This window comes from Ostrea edulis, chromosome 3 (assembly GCF_947568905.1).
Source record: "Ostrea edulis chromosome 3, xbOstEdul1.1, whole genome shotgun sequence".
In the NCBI taxonomy this organism is placed as follows: Eukaryota; Metazoa; Mollusca; class Bivalvia; order Ostreida; family Ostreidae; genus Ostrea; species Ostrea edulis.
In genome coordinates, this window is record NC_079166.1 from 86,890,763 (window position 1) to 86,917,534 (window position 26,772).

The 26,772-nt window shown below is 34.7% G+C and overlaps 1 protein-coding gene and 1 long non-coding RNA gene across 2 annotated transcripts in view; both read left to right on the forward strand.

Annotated features, from left to right (window-relative positions):
* LOC125656640 (uncharacterized) overlaps positions 1-26,772 on the forward strand; it is a 187,703-nt gene that overhangs the window by 69,985 nt on the left and 90,946 nt on the right. The window lies entirely within an intron of this gene.
* On the forward strand, positions 1,480-12,910 carry LOC130052959 (uncharacterized). The gene is made up of 3 exons (XR_008801363.1): positions 1,480-1,629; positions 4,797-5,170; positions 10,135-12,910. It is a non-coding gene; the product is annotated as an uncharacterized LOC130052959 (long non-coding RNA).

The window sequence follows — 26,772 nt, forward strand, 5'->3', positions numbered from 1 at the left end:
GTGAATCTGACATGTAATATATTCCATGATTTGTCCTATCTGCAATGAAATCTTCGGGCAAGCCGACAAATTGAATGCTCGTGTGCACGTTCATAAGTAGCAAATTCGTGATCCAAGTATCAGAAATCGATCATGTTCCGAACATTTTACTAACTGTAGTCATGAAAATTTCAACATGTTTCCATTTTATAAAATATATTAATCCGGATTTACAAAGAAGGACAAACTTTTGAGAATATTTATTCCAAAACTTAATACAAAATATCTGTTTAAAATCGAAACTATGTTTAACCGAAATCTTTAATTGATTTCCCAGTATTATTTAATATGGTGTGTAGTATATCGCTACTGCGATATGTTGACGTTACTTAGAAATTTTATATCATTTCTTTAAAAATTGTTTGAATACACATTAAGGCCGAATGCGTTAGTACTGAAATGCTACTCTAGTTTCGCGTCTCTTGATTTTCACCATTGAATATATTACTTCATCAAATATTTAATTATTTTTACTCTCTCTCTCTCTCTCTCTCTCTCTCTCTCTCTCTCTCTCTCTCTCTCTCTCTTCTTTTACTCTCTCTCTCTTTCTCTCTCTCTATCAATTTTCAGATGAAGATGTCACACACACACACACACACACACACATATATATATATATATATATATATATATATATATATATGTGTGTGTGTGTGTGTGTGTGTGTGTGTGTGTGTGTGTGTGTGTGTTTGTAAGCCCTGTCAATTGAACCAGTGAATAAGAAGGCACACGTGTAAATCAACACGGGGTCGGTCAAAGGAACACGAAAATGGCGGTGTTCAGTTGGATTTTTATAAAAATCAGCATAAAATCATTAAATAGTTCATCTACCATCAAAATCCTGAAGTGTTTACTTAACAGGATTTATGAGATGTGTGTAACAGGTGTGTAAAGATTTAGCACTCGTCCATCTTTTTACCTTGCGAGCATGGCTTACACACTTTCGAAGTGCGCATGCTCTGTTTTGAATGACGTAATTTGTGATGTCATCATAATGGAGTTTTCCAGGGAAAGAAGTTGGCCCATCTGAGGTAAGTAAACACGGTTGAAAGAAAATTTTTGCATATTAACAATGAGTTTTTTATTAGATAGACTGATTAAATGGTGTTTCATACCGATCGTGTTATGTACAAGCGACAGAGTACCCGAGTTACTGAAAATTCCGATGATGAAAGTGATATATCTAGTACGTGAACTGTTTGGGTTTTTTTCTAAAATTTAATCTTTGCAGTTAATGTACTCTGTATACTAAAAATTCATATTGATTTTGGATAGAATTTCACATTTAAAAAGAAATAGATATGCGCCAAGTCCTTAGGAATCTACCCCACCCCCACCCCTCCACACGGGACTTTTTTTTTGGATGATTGGACCGTATCCCCCTTTTCATCTGTCTCCCTACTTTGAAGTTTTTTCCCCAACGCCATGACATAGATAGATAAATAAATAAAATGCAAAAATAAAAACGAAAGATATATATGTATTCGGATTGGCATGTTCCACTTTGTCCGGGTTGAAATCCCCGAGGATGCAAATGTACATTACGCCGCACTGCTTGCAGTACGTACATGGTACAGGTGTACCGCATAGGTATGTAGCTACTAAGACTATAAACCAAACAGAATATCATATTTAAAACTATTTCTCTGAATGCATTTTACTTGTTTACAATGTAGCCTGTCGGGGTGTGGTGCATGTCACACGCGTTGTTTACACGTGCACTTTAGGTGGCAGTGGAGGAAATTCGAACCATGTATGGATTATTGTCTCCTGATAACTTTGGCAGTTAACTTTTGATTTCAATCTACTTTTTAAGAATAATATAACCCTCGCTAATCATTGCCAAGCTGCATTTCGATCTTGGCAGAATGATCTTCAGCTACAATTCAAAATTAAGGGGTGATGTTGTGTACTGAGTTTTTCTTGATTGTTTACATCTGTGACTGTTTATGTTATGTATCAACTGATCAAGCTGTACAGTGTCATGACATATAGTGGCATAGCTTCCATTTATGTACTTGCGCATCATTTTGTCAGAAGAAGAAAATTCTAAAATGATAATTAAGATTTTTAACATGTATATGAATATATGTGTATGTTTGATTTTAGTATAATACCTGTAGAGAATATTTCAGTAGTATGAAGTGCCACACATTTAGACGCATGCATGTGGTGTTTAAAGGTCTCATCTGAAAGACCAGCAACTTTCTCTTTTGAATGCTAAATATGATGATGGAGCATTTACCTCACTACCTACATTTTCACCCTAAATAAAGTACAAGCATGGCTCGAAACCATGATTTCTTGATCCTGTTACCAGTCTTCACGAAAAACTTTGTAAAGCACAGGCCCTTCGGGCCTCCCAGTATAATAATTGTGCAAGCCCGAACAATATTTTGCAGGCCCAAAATGTTTATTTTCTAATTTGATCTCTTGTTATTTGCTGATTCTACTCTATAGACACATGCACAGTTCTACTGTAGGGAAATACAGGTCAAGATGATCATAGTTAGAGAACAACTGACATTAAAAGGATTATATTATTTTTCAACATATTAATCCAGTATATGCGAAAGTTTTTGGACCACACAGGACATTCGGTCCAGTGTAATCAATGAACACACCGGACCGAACCAAATTTTGTCAGACCGAAAAACCTAATGTAAAAAAGTGAAACACGTGAAAATGCAAAACCAAGGGAATCTTATTTATTATACTAGTAATACTATTCCAGGAATCCTTCCCGTATAATACTTTAGACAGTCCATGCGGTTTTAATCAATTCATTTACGTATTTGGATGTGTGCTATTTTTTTTACTTATAACAAACTCCTCATCAAGATAGTAAAGCTCAAAACCGGACATTGAGACATCTGACATTCCCGTCTGGTGTAAAAAATGATGCATCGGACCTGAGGCACTGCACATCGGTCAGGTCCGACGGTCCGATGTCTTTCGCATAGACTGATTAATCTCGCAGATACATCAGCAGCTCATGTTCAACTCTGTTTTGTATACACCACGTACAAAACATTTTTTAAATGTTAGCCAAGGCCTACCCTCGCAGTGTTCGAAATTGGTTTAAAACTTGGTATAGACCACAGGTCTATGCCAAAATAAGATGACTTAGACGTACCTCATCGAATTGGCATAGACCACAACATTGAAAAAATAATAACACAAATTTAAAACATTTTCATTTACTTCTAATATACTTAGAAAGTGTATTTTCTTTCCATTTCTGTAATATCATCCTTTCCTCATAATGTTTATCAGACGTCGACTGACCATGCAAGGCCCTCTTGGATAACTTTATTGCTTTAAATCTAGAAAATTGGCATAGACAATTTGGTCTATCTCAATTACAGTTGGCATAGACCAGTGCCATTTGACATATACTCGGTCTATGGTTAATTTTGAACACTGCCCTCGGTCCAATGGGGCATGAATTTTCGTTTTTTTCTCCTCGTACGACAGTTTATTTTGGGGTTTTTTATCGGATGGTTGTGATTGTGAAATACGCTTGGGTGGTTTTGAATTTCCCTCCCTATACTTCAGAAAAGGCAGCATGGTTGATAATTTTTCTATGCGAAATTTGACTACTAAGTCATGACATTTAGTCTGAGTCAATCTCACGCTTTATTTGTAATATATACAGAACATATAAGAAAACATTTACAGGCCCATCGGACTCCAGGGTTTAATATTTTAAGAAGCCCGATCCCGATTTTACTGGCCTCGGGCATCAGGCCACTGGTTAATGTCAAAGACTGTTACCACTGAGCTACCATGACCAATTTTTATACGCCCGTCTTAAGACGGGACGTATTATGGTATGGCGTGTCTGTCCGTCCGTCTGTTAGCTTTTTCGTGTCCGACCCGTAACTTAAATACTACAAGGCCTAGAATCATCAAACTTTGTCTGTAGATACATCTTGGGTAGAAGGTGTGTCGCACATTAAAACCAGGTCACTGTGACTTTTCATTAAGAAGATATGGCCATATATGGCAAAAACTTGTCCGGCTCATAACTTGAAAACTATTAGACCTAGAATCACCAAAATTGGTCAACTAATGCATCTTAGGTAGAAGGTGTGTCGCATCCTACTTTAAGGTCACTGTGACATTTAATTAAGGTGATATAAAAAAAATGTTTTAATGGGTACTATCTATACTGTTAACAATATGTGACGGGCGTATCATGTGCCATGGCGGTGCACTTTATTTAACATGAATTCATAGCTAAAAAAAAATTATTACTAATTTTTTGGTTAATTCCATAAATATATTATTCCACTCTCTAGACACAATTCTGGGTTACCCCCCTGCCTTTGGGGGTATAAGCACCTCATTTCTTTCAGAATGGCACAATGTCAGGAGAGCTTTTGTTATTTGTTATACTCTTAATGTTGATGGCATGCATCTATGAACAACAGGATAATTTTTTAGATTATTATTTCTGATATCATATTTGTAAATTGTTTATGAGGGGTTGTTAAAAGTTTGTGGACAAAAGGACGCACTTATTAAAAATTCAGAGTTATCGTAAGTGAAAAATATAGATGTGTAACAAGATTGTATATTTGAAGATTTTAATTTTAATTAATTTTTATAAGTATTGATTTCAGATACATGTATGACATTGCATGCTTGGTGGGGTGGGGGGTGGGGGGGGGGGGGCTACAGTTAGATAATATTCTGGTCAGCACATTCGATAAACTACATGGAATTCATTAAATCACTTCTTTTTCTTTCAGTGATCTTCAACTTTTAATCTCCAAGAAGGAAATGTAATTAAAAGATGAATAAAATATCCGTAAGAATACCAGAAGAAAGGCCATGTGTTGAGAAAAACAGCCCTTCCTCAGTACCTCAGAACTAGATGACAGCCCTTAATTGTTACTTTATGCTGAATATGACACAGTATAGAAGATCTGATCATGAAGAAGTAACACCATTGATACACTTGCCAACTGCCAAAATTACTTTCTGATAGTATGACGAGATTAGAAGATATCATGGTGTAGTCATGACACAAACTGCAAATCAAAGAATTAATTGTCTTCCCCAGAGGATGAACAGAGCACGATGGCTTCACATGGATAACATTTCCTTTCGAGTTTTGAAATTAGTAAGTATACAAAATATTTTAGGCCACATAGGGCCAAAAAAAAAATGTTTGTTTTAGGTCGCCTCTGATTTTTAAAAAAAAGGGTTGGTAGGTAGGTTTATTTTATTTTTTTTTAAATATTTTTTTTTTATAAAAATAAATAAGTGCCTTCGAATCAATGAAAATTTTATAGTTAAAGTTGTAATATAATGTGTTTAACAGATAAAAAATGGGTTCAGAGCACAATGTTTAATTGACAAAATACACAGTATGTGATGGAGTTTTAATATTACAATTATAGATGTCTTGGCATTTCGGGTAATAGTTCGTATATCGATGAATTGAAATCGGAAAATTGAAAAAAATTAATAGGGTCGGTGGATATATTTAGGGTCGGGCAGGCGACCTGAAACAAACACATTTTTTATTTTGGCCTAGTCATAAAATTATTTTTTAGATTTTCATCTTTGTTTGGAAATAAAAATGGGCAGGTGGTTGGAGTTTATTTTTATGCCCCCCTTTGAAAAAGGGGGCATATTGTTTTGCACCTGTTGGTCGGTCTGTCGGTCGGTCTGTAGACCATGTGTTGTCCGCTCAATATCTTGAGAACCATTCACTTGATGATAATGATATTTCATTTGTGGGTTAGCAGGGTTTGACATTTACTTTCTTGAGCACTAGACCAGTCGGGCTACTTCAAATAATATTTACTAGACCTGACCTTACATCCACTAGCCCTGACCAACTTTCCAGAGAAAAGAAACCCTGATGGTTTCTCCATATTTAAGTACTTAATTCAAATGACAAACGTTAAGTTTAAACTAAAACTTACTTAATTGTCTCAAAAACATCTTTAGTCTCGTCATTCAATTTGGTGCTTTTATTTTCAAACTTCCCAATCTACTCCTTTTTTTTTCTCGGAACATCCTTCCTTGAGGACGAGAAGTCAAGACATTCCCGCACATGTGTCAACAACGAAAAATGGCTATTTACGATTTAATTTATTCATTTGATACAGGCAACGAAATTAAGGGGAAATACTCGCTAAATGCGAGTTAAAAATTGAATTTGCGAGTAAAAAATCACAAGTGATCGCAACTTTTTGCGAGTGAAAAAACCCCAATTTTTTTCCCGGATTTCCTCGGTTTATTGGCTGTACTTTGAAGTTTACAATAATCTTGTCTTGTGCATAGAAACTCTTTACAGAATGAATATACAAGTATTGAAAAAGTAAACGTGGATCGAATAAATAACTAAGGCCAAGGTCATCTCAGTCGATGGCCTACTTCATACACACTTCGGATGTCTCAGAGACGTCTGATTTAAATAGCAAGCATATTGATCTCGTCCGTGTCTATATAAAACAACACATGACAGTGTGTCACCATTTCACGCGGTGTCCTTCTGTACTCTATAGTCATACACTTCGAGTTCGCGGGGTTTTCTTTTCAACTAGAATTTTTTTAGATGAAATTTCCAAAAGTTTTGAACATATAGTTTAAATTGGCGCAAACAGTCTTCAAGATTTCAATCCACATGATGCTGTTAATAGGTGGTAGATCTCTGGACAGCGAGTATGCCGCACAAGTGTACCATATGACCCGCACCATGTATGTTGTCTGATAATTCATTGAATTTTAAATGAAAGAATTCGCAATCTTATTTTTATTATTGCACTTTAAAGGAGATTTTAAAAGATTTTCCAAAAATTTTGATAAAGAGACATGCTTGTTTTCTTAAATTCATGTAAAACAGTAATCGATTGAAAAATGCTAGTAAAAGCTCAATTTTGCTAGTTGGAAAATAATCCACTAGCTAAAATTTGCTAGTGGTGAAAAAAGTTAATTTCGATCCCTGTGATAGACACTTTCTTATATTCAATTAAAATAAACTGGGGTTTTTTTCAAATGAAAATAAATTCAGTTTATATATATTTATCCGAAATATAACTTTACACCCATTAACAAAGAGTAAATGTCGTAAAACATCACTTCCGACAGCGACTATGTATTCGAACTAAAAATAGAGATTTTGTCATCACGCGGTTCAAAATTGCTCGCAAACTCTTTACAGTTATTTTTTAAAGTTAAAAATAAGATATCTTATGGTTTAAAATAAAGTTTCTTGTTTATTTTTTCAACATGACCAGTCGGACTAGTAAATCGACATTTTACCCGACCGGACCTATCATTTAGTATACTCGGTTGGTCGGACGTGCCTTAGTGTCAAACCCTGGTTAGTTATGAGTAGAAGAGGATCCTTATTGTTTTTCAGGTCCAAAGGTCAAGGGTCAATCTACTCTGGACATAGGAATATAATGTCCGCTCAATATCTTGAGAACCCTTTGCTTGAAAGACATCAAACTTGGCACACTGGTACATCCTAAGGAGTAGATGACCCCTATTGATTTTAAGGTCATATGGTCAAAGGTCAAGGGTCAAACTGGGCATGGGAATATACTGACCATTCAATGTCTAGAGAACCCTTTGCTTGACAGACATCAAACTTGGTACACCAGTACATCTTCAGAAGAAGATGACCCCTATTGATTTTGACGTCACATGGTCAAAGGTCAAGGGTCAAACTGGACATAGGAATATAATGTCCGTTCAATATCTTGAGAACCCTTTGCTTGACAGACATCAAACTTGGTACACTAGTACGTCTTCAGGAGAAGATGACCCCTATTGATTTTGAGGTCACGTGGTCAAGGGTCAACTGGACATAGGAATATACTGTCCGTTCAATATATTGAGAACCCTTTTCTTGACAGACATCAAACTTAGTACACTGATATGTCTTCAGGAGAAGATGACCCCTATTGATTTTGAGGTCACATGGTCAAAGGTCACACTGGACATAGGAATATATTGTCCGTTCAATATCTTGAGAACCCTTTGCTTGACAGACATCAAACTTGTTACACTAGTACGTCTTCAGGAGAAGATGACCCCTATTGATTTTGAGGTCACATGGTCAAAGATCAAGGGTAAACTGGACATAGGAATATAATGTCTGCTCAGTATCTTGAGAACCCTCTTCTTGACAGACATCAAACTTGGTACACTGATATGTCTTCAGGAGAAGATGACCCCTATTGATTTTGAGGTCACATGGTCAAAGGTCAAGGGTCACACTGGACATAGGGATATATTGTCCGTTTAATATCTTGAGAACCCTTTGCCTGACAGACATCAAACTTGTTACACTGGTACATCTTCAGGAGAAGATGACCCTTAATGATTTTGAGGTCACATGAGCAAAGGTCAAGGGTCAAACTGGACATAGGAATATACTGTCCGTTCAATATCTTGAGAACCCTTTGCTTGACAGACATCAAACTTGGTACACTGGTACATCTTCAGGAGAAGATGATCCCTATTGATTTTGAGGTCACATGTTTAAAGATCAAGGGTCAACCTGGACATTGGAATATACTGTCTGCTCAATATCTTCAGAACCCTTTGCTTGACCGACATCAAACTTTAAATAGTACACTGGTGTATATTCAGGAGAAGATGACTCCTATTGATTTTGAGGTCACATGGTCAAAGGTCAAGAGTCAAACTGGACATAGTAATATACTGTCCACTCAATATCTTGATAACCCTTTTACTTGACAGACATCAAACTTAGTACATTGGTACATCTTCAGGAGAGGATGACCCATATTGATTTTGAGGTCAAAAGTCAAAAGTTGAATTGGACATAGTAATATATTGTCTCCTATATTTTAAGAATTATTTGTTTGATTGACACGTACCAAACTTGGTACACTGGTACAGCATAAGGAGTAGATGACCCCTATTGAATTTTAGGTCACATGGTCAATTCACTCTTGACATAGGAAGATATTGTCTGCTCAATATTTTGAATTGATGATAATACTATCAATTAAATGAGGTGTGTGTATAACCCTTTTCAATTTTGCACCATGGGGGGCATATGTGTTTTACAAACATCTCTTGTTTTTTTTCCTTCAGAATACTCAGTATATATTTCACGTTCATTATTCTCACATGTTGCTGTAGAGTGTAGATTACATCATTTTTTTTACATTGTTTTCTTTGGACAGAAAATTTCCATACAGCAATATTATAATTGTTGTTGAGTGATTTTGAAGTACATTTTCATGTAACACTGAAGTTGAACATTCTTTTTCCCTGTTGTCCGTCTGTCTGTAAACTTTCACATTTCTGACTTCTTCTCAAGAACCACTGGGCCAATTTCAACCTAACTTGACAAAAAGCATCCTTGGTGAAGGGCTTTCAAGTTTGTTCAAATAAAGGGCCACACCCCCTTTCAAAGGGAAGATCTAATTACAAAATTGCAAAAATAGGGTGGGGTCATTTAAAAATCTTCTTCTAAAGAACCACTGGGCCAGATGATGTGAAAGTTACATGAAAGCTTCCGGACAAGTGTAGATTGAAGTTTGTTCAAATCATGACCCCCTGGGGTAGAATAGGGCCACACTAGGTGATCAAAGGTTTACATGTACAAATATATAGGGAAAATCTTCACAAGAAGTAGGAAAATAACAAGGCCAGTAAAATACAAATTTACGTAAAGGCTTCCTGAAATAGTGCAGATTCAAGTTTGTCATAATCATGCCTCCCAGGGAAGGTTGGCCGAGGCCACAATAGGAGATCAAAGTTTTACATTCAAATAAGTATAGAGAATTTTCAAGAACCATTAGGCCAGAGCAGTTTACATTTACATGAAAGCTTCCTGACATACAGCTCTGTAGTGCAGATTCAAGTTTGTAAAAATAAAATTTCCAAAAGGTGTCGCTGTGTTTGGTGTAATTTTTGTTCGTTCTGCACAAACTAGCTCATTCAGCTTGACACAGCCTAGGTAATTTACAGCTGATCATTTGATAAACACTTACTTTGTAGAAATAGAAATTATGATTTTTATCTATTTATACATTTATTGCTATTTCTATGAAGACCTTTTACTAATCACTTCTCTAAATATTTTTGCAGATTTGTCAGAATGTTATGCATCGTTATCAACAGAAAAGAACTTCATAGGTAGACCAAAGCTGACATGGGATGAGATCCTAGAACAAGACCTAGAGTTTACAGGATTGGATAGGATCAATCCACTGGGTCGCCAAGTGTGGAAGTACAAACTTCAACCTCGACAGGACAGCCAGGCCTCACCCTTGCAAAAAGATTAATTTGGCCTGGATAGTCAAAATGAGTGATGATGATTGATATCAAGGTCTGACACTGGAAGCTCAGTAAGGGTAGATGCTGGCAATGGAGCTGTTTAGCAATAAAACAAACAAGTTTAACATTAAACATGTTTGTATACTTTTTTGGCTCACCTGAGCCAAAGGCTCAAGTGAGCTTTTCTGATCACCTTTGCCTGTCGTCTGTCTGTTTATAAACTTTTCACATTTTCATTTTCTTCTCCAGAGTGAACCACTGGGCCAGTTTCAATCAAACTTGGTATGCATCATCAATAGATAAAGGGTATTCAAGTTTGTTCATATAAAGGGTCATGCACCCTTCAAAAAGGAAATAATCATGGAAATGCAAAAATAGGGTGGGGTCATTTAAAAAACCTTTTCAAGAACCACTGGACCAGGAAAGTTGAATTCACACGAAAGGTTCCTGTTTTGTGCAAATCATGGTCTCTGGGGGTAGGGTGGGGTCACAATAGAGAATCAAAGTTTTACATTCATATATAGTGCATATTCAAGTTTGTAAAAAGCTCACAGGGGTAGGGTGGGGGTCACAATAGGGGATTTAAGTTTTACATGTGAAATATATACAAGGAAAATCTTTTAAAATCTTCTCCTCAAAAACTAGATGCAGAACCGTAGCTCTTTGAAAAGAGAGCTTCAGATGAACCCCTTATAAAAAAAAACTTCAATTTATGGCAGAGAAAAAAAGTGCATGTTTAAGTCCCTCTATCACTGCATTCCTGCATCGCTGTCTCATGAATTTAATATTAAATAATTCCCAACATATTTTCCCACTATACTTGTTTCCAAACATACTTTCAAATATTTTCTAAACCCACATATAACCCCAAAACAGCTTCAAGTGATTTCAATTTCTTTGTTGATGTAGCCATGTTAAGTAGCCAGTCAATTTGAACCCCAGTTCATTTCCATACTCATACTCATTTTGAAACATAATGTCTGTGTGAACTAATATCCTCACAAATATTTTTAGTGAAATATTTTGGATGAAATCATCCCAGTTGGGTTAAATACTTATTATTCAAATACTGTAGGTTTGAATATTGAACTAATCTCACAGCTTTCTTAAGTTTGGTCCCCATCCCCGCCAGTCTGTTTTTACGCTTAACTATTGAAATGGGGTGTAAGGGATCAGACTAGGCTTTTATAGCATTATCAATTTTCAAAAGCTTTAGAAAAATTATACAATTGTAGGTCACTTGAGTAAACTCAGATGACATATTGCTATTGATCTGCATCTGTTGTAGTCCGTCGACATTAACAATTGAACATTTTTAACTAAATTCTATAACTGAAAGATGAAGATACCGCACAGCGATCAATCTACGATTCAAATAACGGAATTCTTTTCAAATTTAGTATGAAGCACACAAATTTACATTAAACCTTCTTGACATAGTGCATATTCAAGTTTGTTAAAATCATTTCCCCGGGAGTTATGGTGTGGTAACAATAGGGGGTCAAAGTTTTATATGCTAGCTGATATAAAGGAAAATTCTTTAAAGATATCTCTTGAACTATTTAAGTTAGGGCTTTCATATCTTGTATATACAATTTTTATGGCAAAACAAATCTGACCTATTCAGTATGTCCTGAACTACATTGTGTTTAAGGTAGATCTTTCATATATATTATATATTATGAATTTCTTATGATAAAACCTTTCATCTTGTTGAGGAGCCTCTCACCTCTGGTTGGCGCGGGTTTGAATCCTGCTGGCACCGGTAATTGAGAAAGTTTCCCAGTTTACTCTCGGAAGGTCGGTGGTCTCTTCCCAGGTACATTGTATCTGGGTTCTCTCTTCCACCAATAAAAACTGGGCACCACCAGATAACTGAAAAATTGTTGAGTGTGGCGGAAAACAGTTAAAACAATCAATCATATTATGTTATTTGACCTTGTGACCCTGAATTCTGAGTTTGACATACTTTTAAGAAAGTATAACATATTAAGTATATCCAGGACTATTTTAGATAAGGCTTTTATGTTTTGTATATTGATTACTTATGGCAAGGTCTTTCATATCATACCAAGACCTACAACTTTTTACCTTGGTCTTATCCAGAACAGCAATATCATGCTAGTCATATCTTTGTCTTATATGATTTCATTTTAGTAATGTTGTGTTCTTTAGAGCTAGGTTTGGGTCACATTATTCATGAGAATAAAGATTGATAAAATAGCATTTAAAAATCAAAACAGCAGGGCCAAGATGACTCAGGTGAGCGATGTGGCCCATGGGCCTCTTGTTGATTTTGATATTTCTACCTATATCATTTGTATGAGAAATGGAACTCCTTTTTTTCTTTTACAAATACATGTATTATCATATGGATCCATCTTTGTTGATTATTTAATCAAAGGACATATTCAATTCATTCAATGTATTAAATGTAAATTTATGGATATGTCTGTGGTTAAATTACTTATGTATGTATGTATACATTTTTCTCGCACATGCAATTACATATATGATGTATATATATTTACTAATTGTACATGTAATATCCCCTGTTATATAATAAAATATATGACTGAGAATAAAAGACCTGCTGTTTTCATTGCTACCATGAAACATTAAAAGATTAGAATAATTCAAATATCTTAATGAATTCTATAATATATGAATTTGATATTTGTATATGATTGCCTCACTGGTGTTCAATGTGAACTTTGGTTTATTGTTTCAGTTTGCTCGATCTTTATATCAAATTAAAATTTAAGACAAATAAGGAATTATTTCCGAAATTAGTTAATATGGTACATTGTAGTAAAATAATCAAGAGTTTATTCATATGAGATAGCTAAATTTCACATGAATAACCAGTGACTGATTCTTGATTGTCAACATTTTCACCGAACAGTTCAGAAATTACCATGGTACATGTACATACTATTAGGGGATCATAAAATTCCTTAAAGAGTGACAAATTTTTAAATATCACCTTTTCAAGGAGAAAAATCCTCTTACGTATATGAATACTACGAAGAGATTAAAAGAGAGGTGGCTAGATCACTTGTATGGTGAGATTCATTTGTGGCAAGAACTGGTATGATGTCTTGAGTCAGAAAGCACTGGAATCCACTAGGAATAGTTTTAGATCTATGGAGTGCCAAAATAACAAACTCAGATATTTGAAGATATCTTTAATTATTTGAAGATATCATTAATTCATTTCATGCACGCAACATTGCAATCAAAGATCTCTTCAAATAATTAATGATATCTTCATTTGAATTGAATTATTGATATCATTATTTATTCCGCTGAATTGATGCACACAATAATTTAATTGTTGCTCTCCTCAAATGAATTATAATTTAATGATACCAACAATAGAATTAATGCATGCTACAATTCAATTGAAGAGAGCAATAATTCATTAATGCTAACATCACTTAATGTGCGCAATAAATGGATTATTGCTCTCTTCTATTGAATTAATGATATCATTAATTAAATTGATGCGTGCAATAATTATGTTAGTGAGAGTAATTATCTAATTGAGATATAATCCTTAATTAATTCGACATATCCACAACTGAATGAATGATTTCTTTAATTGAATTGTTGCTCTCTTTTTAAAAACAAAACAACGATGTGCGCATTAATTACTTATGAAATAGCCCTGTATATATAATTAAAAAGATCTATTGAATTAAAAGAGATAATCAAGTCATTCATACAGAGCTCTAAATTAATTTTTGCAAGCAATATTTCCACCGCATGGATATTATTGGACTTCAATTATTTGAGCTTATGTAAAACATTAAGATTTTAAAAATCATCCTGGTGAATTTGTATTACAAAAGTCATGAGAGGACACGTCCAGTTTTTGAACAAAAACAGAAAGTAATATATTCCCTTGAATTTGGTCATCCCTGTCCTCAGTGTGTTTCAGACGTGTTTAGTGGGAGGGGGGGGGGGGGGGTCCAACACGTTTAGCGGATATTTAGTTGTTGGCATGTGGCGGGAGCGAAACCAGGAATTATCCAAGGGGAGGACGTAATGAGTGCCTAAAGCACGAAATCTCTAAACAAAAATATCTAAGATGAAGGAAAATCGTGATTTTTGGGGGTTTTCTATTACAATTTTGTCCTCATATTTCAAAGTGAGATGATAGTCAAAATTGACATAATTTCCATGTACATATCATAAACATGTAGATATTTTTGTAACAGTATATGAAGGAATCTGGAGCAAATCCTGATTCTGAAGTTATATAAACTGGTGTTATACACCGGATTTTCAAACAATTTATGGTTTTTGCAACGTTTGATTAAAGTTTTCTGTAAGGCCACATCTATGTAGTTACATTTACACAGAATGTTCATGAAAATGTTACCTTTTGGAGTGGAATTAAGATATCGCGTAACATTTTTTTTTTACAAAGATATCTAATTTTTATCTATATCAAAAGTCAACAAAAAACTTAAAAGTAATACAAAAAATGTATATAATTATTATGTTCCCCAAACAAAGTTTGGGAACATATTGTTTTTACTCTGTTTCTTCTTATTATTATTATTATTCTTTTTCTCCGGTACTTTTTTGTCCGGTAGTGTTCTCAGAAACTACAAAAGGGATCGATATGAAACTTTCCAGGATGATAGTATAGCGTTTGTAGATGTGCATAGTGATAGTCATTTTGTCTGCACGTACATGCATGCGCGCGCACGTGCATTGCAATTTTGGTACAAAAAATGGAAAATCAGAATATTGAAGGAAGCGATGTACAACCTAAATAGGATGATAGTATATCATTTGTACATATGAAAAATAATAGTTATTTTGTCAGCACGCGCACGCATGCGCGTGCACGCGCATTACAAAATTTGTACGCTAACTTTGGAATCAGTCTAACTTTTTTGTTGTTCATTGAAATGGCTTGAAATTCATATCAGAGATAGATATTGAGACCCTTAACTGATTTGCATGGTCAAAATTACCAATTTGCACGCGCATGCACGTACGCTTCATTTTGATTGGATAATACTAAAACGTTTGTAACTATCTTATTTATGAAGCGAATGAGATGATATTCACAGCATACGTAGACAATATGTGTATCTATATATTGGTGTAACAAAAAAATGCCAACGTACACGCGCATGCGCGTGCAACGTTTTTGAAATGTTCAATTTTTAAAGGACGATAACGTTTTTGTTTTTCATCAAATTCTATTGATATTAATGGTTTAGATGTGTCTTGGTACTCCTTACAAATTGCTGTGGTTAGAATTACTGCTCAGCACGTGCAATGACGTGTGCTTAATTCTGATTGGACGATTTTAAAATCGCTATAACTTCCTTGTATTTGGTGGAAACGTTATGAAATTCACACTATGGGTATATGATACATATGCCTGTTGAACGACATCAACAAAAATTCTGAATCATACACGCGTGCGTGTGTATGCGCGTGCAACGCTTTCTTTCATGTTTTGGTACTGAAATGACCATATTGAACGTACTACATGTAATTACAGGCTAAAATAAAATGATTTTTTGCTATAGATTCACAAGGACATCACTTTTTAATTGGGAAGGTTTGGGGAACATATGTAACGGTCCCCGTTACAATTAGAACTAGTTAATACTTGTTTTAGATCTTTTAGGCACTGCATTATACAGAATTTTGATTTTATTTATCATACTTTTTGGTTGAATTACTACCGAGTCTGGCCCGTACAGCATGTATTGACAAACGAGGGAGTCTATAATCATAGAAGTATATATATATGTGAGATTGCATTAGTGTGTATAAGTAGCGCTTTAGGAGCATAACAAAACTTCCTTTTTAGGGAAGTCGTTGTGGCCGAGTGGACTTACGCACTGGTTTGACAGTCTTGCTAGGCGGTGGGTGCCGCAGGTCGCTGGTTCGACCCCGGGCTGGGGCGAAAATTTTCAGTACCTAGTTGTGATTATTTAGTGCTTTATATATATATATATATATATATATCAGGGAAGTCATTGTGACCGAGTGGACTTACGCACTGGTTTGACAATCTTGCTTGGTGGTGGGTGCCGTACGTCGCTGGTTCGACCCCGGGCTGGGGCGAAAATTTTCAGTACCTAGTTGTGATTATTTAGTGCTTTATATATATATATATTATATATATATATATATATATATATATATATATATAATGATAATTATTATAAGTTATTATTACAATTAAAGTTATCATTATGGACACTACTACCCCTCCCCCGACCGGTCGCGGTAGCTCAATGGTAGAGAGTTCGCTTCGTAACCGGGAGGTCGTGAGTTCAAGCACCGTTCATCCGCAAACCCAATTTTAAGACGTTGAAATTGGTAGTGATTGCTCCTTCGCCAAACGCTCGACATTTAGAAGTGAGAATCACGGATCTTTTAGATGTGACCTTATAAACGTAGACCCCTGGTCGTACATGTATTAGGTGTTCGCACGATATTTCAAAGAACCCTCACTGCTACGACCTTGAACCCTATGGATACATTGGATAGGTAATCCGCTTAAAGCTGGTTACGTCTCAATATGAATAAAATATTCTCGACGGGACGTAAATTATATAAGCAATCAATCATCCAATCAATACTATCCCCCCCCCTTTTTTTGTTGTTGATTTTCTTAAGGCGATAATTTCAACGAAATGTGTGGATTCCCTGTCTATCCCATCCCAATTTCCATTTATGTAATCGTTTCACACTTTTTTGTAAGTTTTAGAGATTGGCCTTATGTATTTAGCGTGGTGAGAATGATTGTTTGGATGTTTCAAAGTGTTTGATTGCCCGTGTGTATCAGAGTGTTTAACTGGCCGCGTGTTTCAGAGTGTTCAATTGCCTGTGTGTAAAGGAAAGTGTTCAATTGACCGTGTGTAAAGGAAAGTGTTCAATTGACCGTGTGTAAAAGAAAGTGTTCAATCCCCTGTGTGTAAAGGAAAGTGTTCAATTGCCTGTGTGTAAAGGAAAGTGTTCAATTGACCGTGTGTAAAGGAAAGTGTTCAATTGCCTGTGTGTAAAGGAAAGTGTTCAATTGACCGTGTGTAAAGAAAAGTGTTCAATTGCCTGTGTGTAAAGGAAAGTGTTCAATTGACAGTGTGTAAAGGAAAGTGTTCACTTGATAAGCAAAAATTCAAGGAGTGAATAAAACTATATTTCACAAATTTCGACCGCAGCAATGTCTTCTATGTTGTTTTTAGTACCAAATAGTAAATTTTCGTACTAAAATACCAATAACTGTAGAAGTGTTCAGTTGCAGGTGGGGAGTTAAGGTGTTCATTTGACACGCGTTACACGTATGTGTGTGTGTGTGTGTGTGTGTGTGTGTCGAAATATTACAGATATTCAATTTTCTATATTTTAGTATATTCCCGAAGACAAGTCGATCATCGCCTTGGTAAGTATTCAGGAAAATTATTTTGAAACAATGTACAATAATATATTTCAGATTTGTAATCTAGTAAATGTTATGTAACTTTATGTTATTAGTTAATAAAAAAAAAAGCCCTGATCTTTTTCGAGAAATAAGTTTGCTAACATTCTTAGTGAGGAGGAACAATTAACATGCCTTCATCTGATTTTCAAGTCACATCAACTGTTTTTACTTCAAAATGAAACAAATGTGATATTCTATTAGCAAAATTCTTAATAGTAAATAAGGAATACTTCGTGATTAGACGTGATTAACAACACACCATGACCACGGAACATCATCCATTATACAGTTCATGAAGTTTCTAGATACATTTTGCTACGAATATTGATCAAGCACACAAAATGAATTTCTCCACTCAATTTTACCTGTTTGTTTTTCTCTCTTTGATCCTGCATTGTAAATTTGTTTTGAAAGTTAATATGCACAACCCCGGTGTAAGAACATGTGAAGGAAGTAAAACTTCATCTTTATGATATCTACAGTTTACACTCATTTATACTTTGAGTAAGGTCAAACAAATCGTCGGATATCCACGGGATTAGTAGAAGACGATATCAGCCGTGGGTATCCGACGACGGATAACACATACCAGTTATTGAATAACAATCTTTGATATTGGTACTGGTACCTTAATCTATTAGACATGTCTGGTTTTATTTTGCTGATAAACTTGTAGGACGTGAATGCTTATGTCTGATAATGGAGTCTACTTACACTACAGCTAGATTGGATATTACTTGTTCTTGTATTTTAGAAATGATGAAATAAGATTGAGGAAAATGATTATGAATTGGTACTATGACATAACATTACTTAACGTACACCTAAGAAACCTAAACACGAGATGTACACGTTAGAATCTACTGATGATGAAAAGATAACGGACGTGAAAGTCTTTACTATTCACATTATACCTAAACTGCTGGTAGTCAATTTAGATAATATCAGAATAAATTGGACATATATCACTCCTATGGTGATATAAACTAATGTCTATAATATCTAGAGACATTGCGATACCATTATGTGTGTGGTTTGTTTGTTGATCTGGATCTGTGGTATGATAATCTATATATAAGTGACCGATCAACTTCTGACAGTTTGTGAATAGATATATGGTGAGGGTATGTTGCAGAATAGGGGTGTTTAGTCTTTTGAGCTGTATTTTCATTCAATATTTCTTACCGCTAACGGACAATTTTCATCATAATTCTTTATCTTTCCTTTTTCATTCCAATATAACATAACCCTGTGGGGTTATTTATGAATGTTTTGGTGTCAACATTATGCAGAACATTTCATTAATGACAGAATTACCAAGTCACGGAACACATCAATATCAATCTTAAAAACTCAGTCAATGTTTTTGGAACAGTTAGTCTGTTTTTCCTATATTAGAACAATTCCAAAATCTGAACAACCTCATAAAAGAATCCCCAATAATAATAATAATAAAAAAGAAAAAACAAACCAGCGAAAGTTCTTAATTTGAAATGAATTCTACAGTGTGCAATTCAAAATCCGTGAAAATATGAGGATTCATTTTGCGGTACATGTAATCAACTGGAGGAAGGCAGAGATTAAAAAAAAAAAATGTGGCCAAAAATTAACACCCAATTCTAACATGACATGTGAATCTGAAATGTAATATACATTTCATGATCTGTCCTATCTGCAAAAAGTCATCGGGCAACCCGACAAATTGAATATTCGTGTGCGCGTCCATTAGCAGCAAATTCGTGAACCAAGTATCAGAAATTGATCATGTTCCGAACATTTTGCTAACTGTAGTCATGAAAATTTCAACATGTTTCCATTTTATCAAATATATTAATCCAGACTTACAATGACAACTTTTGAGAATATTTATTCCAAAACTTAATACAAAATATCTGTTTAAAATCGAAACTATGTTTAACCGAAATCTATGATTGATTTTCATGTATTGCTTAATATGGTGTGTATTATATCGCTACTGCGATATGCTGACGTCATTTAGCAATTTTATATCATTTTTTAAATTGTTTGAATACACATTAGGGCCGAAAGTACTAGTAGTGAAATGATATTCGAGTTTCGCGTTTCTTGATTTTCATTATTGGATATATTTACCTTATCAAATACTCAATTCCTTGTAATCTCTCTCTCTCTCTCTCTCTCTCTCTCTCTCTCTCTCTCTCTCTAGATTTTCATATGGAGATTTCACATTTATTTCAAAACACTTTCGCTCTTTCAATGGGATTTTGATCTTATCAACAAAGCATTCCCTGACAAGTCGTAGAGCGAAAGCGCTTTGGATTAAATGTGAAACCTTCATCTATATTTTCTATATTTTGCCTATACCAAGAAATTATTATATGAGAAGAAAAAATCTCTCGCTGTGACCTTCAATTCGACTTTTAGATATATCGATGAGGTTTTGTCTATTAACAATGATAGCTTTCATTCATATGTCGATTTGATATATCCCTGTGAGCTCGTAATAAAGGACACCACAGAGTCGTCCACTTCTGCTATATACTTAGACATTTTATTGAAAGTAGACATTAATGGCAAACTAACAATTCAACTGTATGACAAACAGGATGATTTCAGCTTCTCCATCGTCAACTTCCCACATTTATGTAGCAATATTCCATTATCACCTGCATATTGTGTTTATATATCTCAACTGATTCGATATGCAAGAGCTTGTTCTGAGTATATTCAGTTTTTAAATCGAGGTAAGCTACTGACAAACAAGTTCATGGTACAGGGATTTCAACAGTCTCAATTGAAGTCAGCATTTCGCAAATTTTATGGTCGTTATAACGATCTAGTTCGTCAATACAACCTCGCATCGGGTCAAATGCTGTCTGATGTGTTTCATACCAATTGTTAAGCCGTTCTTGGCACACTGATTTTGACTGTGGATAACTCCGTTTACCTGATCAGGATATGGGGCTCACGGCGGGTGTGACCGGTCAACAGGGGATGCTTACTCCTCCTAGGCACCTGATCCCACCTCTGGTGTGTCCAGGGGTCCGTGTTTGCCCAACTATCTATTTTGTATTGCTTGTAGGAGATATGAGATTGATCACTGTTCGTTATCTTCACCTTGCATATATATATATATATATATATATATATATATATATATATCTGCTTTCAGCATTAGGCAGGCACATCCATAAAATCATACTTTGGCAGACATATATATTCCATGTTTAAACTTCAACATTTTTCATCATGCATTCGATCATTTTGTTTAGCTATCACCCTATTTGTAATTTTCAAATCAATTAAAGATAATGTACCAAGAATGAAAGATATACAATTTATAATGTCTGCCTAAGTTTTCAGATAACCGTAGTAGTCCTTAGGCAGACATTGTATATAATTTTATACAATTCCATCGTAAGGTAGACAATATATTTTATATGCGCAGTAGGCCTTGGGCAGGCATTGTATATTCATATAAATTTATACAATTCCACCAAAAGGTGGACAGGATTTTCCAAACCAGCTGAAAACTTTAGAGAGACGGCATTTAAACTACAATTATGCAAAAACTGCATGCGATCGTTTTCCAGCACAGATGAAATACCGGTCAATTATCCAAACATCTATAATCTTTGTGTGGTTACTGTTTTTTTGGGACAACCTATCTTGGAATACGATTTAATTATTCAAGTTTGCTATCACTGAAATTATACCTGACAATCCATATCGATACAATTTCCACAAAAAGTTGTAGAACATTTGCCTCTGATAAATCTCTTTATCTATTCAACCACCTTTTCTGCTACAATTTTGACTAATTTATAATCTTTACAGAGTCCAAGAAATTATCCATAGCAATATTAATTAACTTTGATCATGTTATTCGCATTCATTTAGATAACCACCATCTGCACTGTACACGAATACTGTTATACAAAATAATTACTTTCAAAACAGTACATAAAAGGCAATTTAAAAGTTAACTTTAACATGAAATTTATTCATTATATAATTGTTACTTTGTAACAAAAACTGGCATATCATACAAATCATTTTCAAGTATGGTTGCTGGTCAAATATTAATAAAACATACAGGATTTTCATCCTTTTCATGAAAAATTACAAAAGACATATCAATCAGAATTTAATGCATTTCATGAGAAAAAAGGCCCACAGGCCTTATTGTGTACATGAGAATTAATTAAAAGTATCACTAGCCCCAAGGATTATGAAATCTTGAGAAAAATTCCTCTTCTGCATACCTAAATTAAATCCTAACATACAAAACAGAATAAAACAAGATGTGTTCATCAAACTTAAAAGCCCCGAAAGTGCCTATACAGTCCAAATGATTGATTGTGTATTGTTTAACGCCCCTCTCGAGAATATTTCACTAATAAGGAGACGTTATATATACAACATTAAATAATATGACTACTTTGGACCTGTGTACAGTCAAAACCCTGGGGTTGTGTAAATCACCACTTTGGTATATCCTTTTCTGCTTCTAATAAGCATGCATTTAGTTATTTACCATATCACAATAAAGACAATAGTTGCTACTATAATCTTGGCCTTATCCTGGAAACTAAACTCTTGTCCAGGAAATCATGTATTTTACAATTTTGGTTAAGGGCTACCACATATTAATTTAGTTTCATGTTAATATCAACCTTTAAACAAGAGGCCCATTAGCCACATCGCTCACCTGAGTTATCATATATTTACACATAGGAAATACGGTTTCCCTTATTGTGGCAAAACCTGACACCCCGGGGGCCATGATTTCAACAAACTTGAATTTGAACTATGTGATAAAGCTTCAAACTTGAATCTGAACTATGTCAGGAAACTTCGATGCAAATTTGAACTCTTCTGGCTCAATGGTTCTTGAGAAAAAGATTTTTCCTATATAAATACTTATAAATGTGGTTTCCCCTAGTGTTGCTCCAACCGACCCCCAGGGGCCATGATATGAACAAATTTGAATCTGCATTATGTCAGGAAGCTTCCATGTAAAGTTGAACTCTTCTGACTCAATGGTTCTTGAGAAGAAGATTTGAAAAGATTTTTCCTATATAAACATATATAAAATATGGTTTCCCCTATTCTGGTCCCATCCGACCCCTGGGGGCCCTGATATGAACAACTTGAATCTGCATTATGTCAGGAAGCTTCCATGTAAATTTGAACTCATCTGGCTCAATAGTTCTTGAGAAGAAGATTTTAAAAGATTTTTCCTATATACACACATATAAAATATTGTTTCCCCTAGTGTGTCCCCACCCGACCCCCGGGGGCCATGATATGAACAAACTTGAATCTGCATTATGTCAGGAAGCTTCCATGTAAATTTGAACTCTTCTGGCTCAATGGTTCTTGCGAAGAAGATTTTAAAAGATTTTTCCTATATAAATACATATAAAATATGGTTTTCCCTATTGTGGCGCCATCCGACCCTTGGGGGCCATGATATGAACAAACTTGAATCTCCATTATGTCAGCAAACTTCCACGTGAATTTCAACTATACTGGTACAGTGATTCATGAGAAGATTTTTAAATGATCCCACCCCATTTTTACACTTTTGTGATTATTTCCCCTTTGAAGAAAACCTGGCCCTTAATTTGAACAATTTTGAATTCCCTTCAACTAAGGATGATTTGCATTAAGTTTGAATGAAATTGGCTAACTGGTTCTGGAGAAGAAGATTTTTAAAAAATGTCAGTGTATTTTTACTGATTTGCTATTATCTCCCCTTGGATAAGGGGGTTGGCCCTCATTTGAACAATTTTGATTTCCCTTCACCCAAGGATGATTTGTGCCAATATTGGTTAAAATTGACCCAGTGGTTTTGGAGAAGAAGTTGACAATGTAAATGTTTAACAGACAGACGGACAGACAGACAAACGACGTACAAAGAGCGATCAGGAAAGCTCACTTGAGCTTTCAGCTCAGGTGAGCTAAAAAGATATTTTATAATTGTGTAACGTAGTTCCACTCTCCTGTGATGTCATAAGATTTCACAAAGAAAATGATTTGATAAGATTTATGCATGCTGGGAACATACATTTTGTTGAAGTCTTTTTCAATAGTTATTGTAAAATATCTTGTTAACCATAAGGTATTTCAAAAGTCAAGTATGAGTTTCGAAATACCGAATCCCAGGGTAATAACTCCTTTTTCATTAAATTATTTATCAATTTTTTATGCATATATATCCTTTACTTTTCACAAACATATAAATTGTTATGAACACCATTATATCGTTTTAACAAGCTTTTGTGATAATGAAATGTATTTAAGGACAATTGTAATTTTCTGACATCAATAACAGGTATATGCGTGCTACTTGATAAATCTTTTTATCAATGCTGCAACATACTTATCTTATCATTTTTATTTGTTACTAAGATAATCATTAATCAAATATAAGATTGAACCTATAATTCTACAGGGGTGAAATTACCTTCAAGGCATAGAGTCTAAGATATTGGTGAAATGTTGCATGTTCCAAAAAGGTGGCGAAATTTAAGATCATATTAACTAGAAAATCACACAAAGTTCTTCAGAATGTTTACAAACACATTGGATAACGATATTAATTACAAAATAATTCCCTGTTCTCATTTGCCTAAATTGGTACCCTGTTGATTTCGCATCTCTTATGTTTGTGTGAAGCCAACAATCAGCGGGGTACCAGTTTAATATATTGTCCTCCTGACAAAAAATTTAAATAGGGCTAAAACGTCAAAATGACTTAAATTTCAAAGCGCTGCAGCTATAGATAACTCATAATTAATACTACAAATTTGTTTTTTGGAGTTCTTGCAAAATATTGTGATGTCATTTTTGAGATAACAGTTAGATCCTATGTCTTTAACACATATGCACTATGTATACCAAGTTTGGTCTTACCCCAGAGTCAGAAACCCTACCCCATGGATTACGACGCCTACATTTTTAGTAAAGGCCTTCCTCCTCTACCTGACTATGCATACGTTTTTCTTACAAAATGTTCAATTGTTACCTGAATTTACTCAGAAGACAGGTCACCAGAGATTACCTATATGATCTAAAATTCTTATCAAAAACCAAAATTTTAACCAAATAAAAACATTCGGGTAAGACATTAATGTACATTTGAATTACTGGTGCATTAATACCTAACAAGTATAGCATTGTCTCATTATTATCAAAAATCATATTTCAATACATTTGAAAATGAATACACTATAGGTCCAACAATTATGCCTTAAAGCAGCATCATTAAGTCAAAGAGCACAATATATCATCTCAATAAGACAAAACACAAGAGAACATTCTGAACTCAGATAATATACATATGAATCAAACTGTAGTGGTCATTTATCAACATATTTTCAAAACAATTATATTTAAAGAGAAAATAGCATAGGCAGCAATGCTCACATGAGATAGTCATCAACACTAAACGAAAATCCTATAACAATACACAGTTTAAACAACAGAGCACTTAGTTCTATTTCATGGCATATATTATAAACATGGTGAACCAGGATTTACCGTTTATATGTATACCAAAACCAATGACAGTGTGTATTTTGTGATCATTTGAACTATATTTCTCTGAACAAAATTATAAACAAAACATGTCAACAGAACATACTAGGTTATGAATATTCAAAATGGTGATGGATTCGTTTGTACCTTCCAGTTTCAGACCAATTTTTAAATTTGGTAATTATGAAAGGCTTTAAACAAGAGGCCCAAGGGCCACATCACTCACCTGAGTCACCTTAGCTCATATTTAAAGATTTTCCCTATATCTTTGTAAGTAAAACTTTGATCCCCCTTGTGACCCCATCCTACCCTGGGGGCCATGATTTCAACAAACTGAAATCTGAAATATATGTCAGAGAGCTTTCATATAAATATCAGCTTTTCTGGCTCAGTGGTTCTTGAGAAGAAGATTTTCCTTATATATTCATATGTAAAACTTTGATCCCCTAATGTGGCCCCATCATACCCCCAGGGGCCATAATTTGAACAAACTTGAATCTGTATTATGTCAGGAAGCTTTCATGTAAATCTAAGCTTTTCTGGCCCAGTGGTTCTTGAAAAGAACAATTTTAAACATTTTCCCTATATTTTTGCATGTAAAACTTTGATCCCCTATTGCGACCCCATCATACCTCAGGGGCCATGATTTGAAGTTCTTGAGAAGATTTTTAAAGATTTATCCTATATATCAGTATGTAAAACTTTAATCCCCTATTGTGACCCCATCCAATCGCTGGAGGCCATGATTTGAACAAACCTGAAACTGCACTATATCAGGAAGCTTTCATGTAAATTTCAGCTTTTCTGGTCCAGTGGTTCTTGACAAGAAGATTTTTAAATGACCCCACCCTATTTTTGCATTTTTGTGATTACCTTCCCTTTGAACGGGACATGGCCCTTAATTTGAACAAACTTGAAAGTCCTTCACTCAAGGATGCTTTGTGCCAAGTTTGGTTGAAATTGGCCAGCGGTTCTTGAGAAGTCGAAAACGTGAAAAGTTTACGAAGACGACAGACAACGGACACATTTTGATCAGAAAAGCTTACTTGAGCTTTTGGCTCAGGTGAACTAAAACCTGTGTAAAAAATATCATCTGTTTACAGAAATTCCATGATATAAGCACTACATCTGTCATTTCTATTCATTTTGTGACCCAACAAAAATGGTTTTATTTACTTCAGATATGTATTGCTTTGAAAAAATATATGGTCCTTGGGGTAATTTATCAAAAATGTATACATGTGTTGGAGATTTAATTTGTCTGAAAAATCATAAAAGACTAGATTTATCAAGATATTGGACTAAGCACTTTTAAAGTGTAAAATAACCAACATTTGAATTTCCAATTTTCTATATTCACAAGAATCGATCCCGAGGCAACCAGAATGGATATCATAGCTCCTGTGTCCAAACACACTGAATATTTCATAAATTTCCAGAAATGTTCTCCCTCCTTTGTTCTT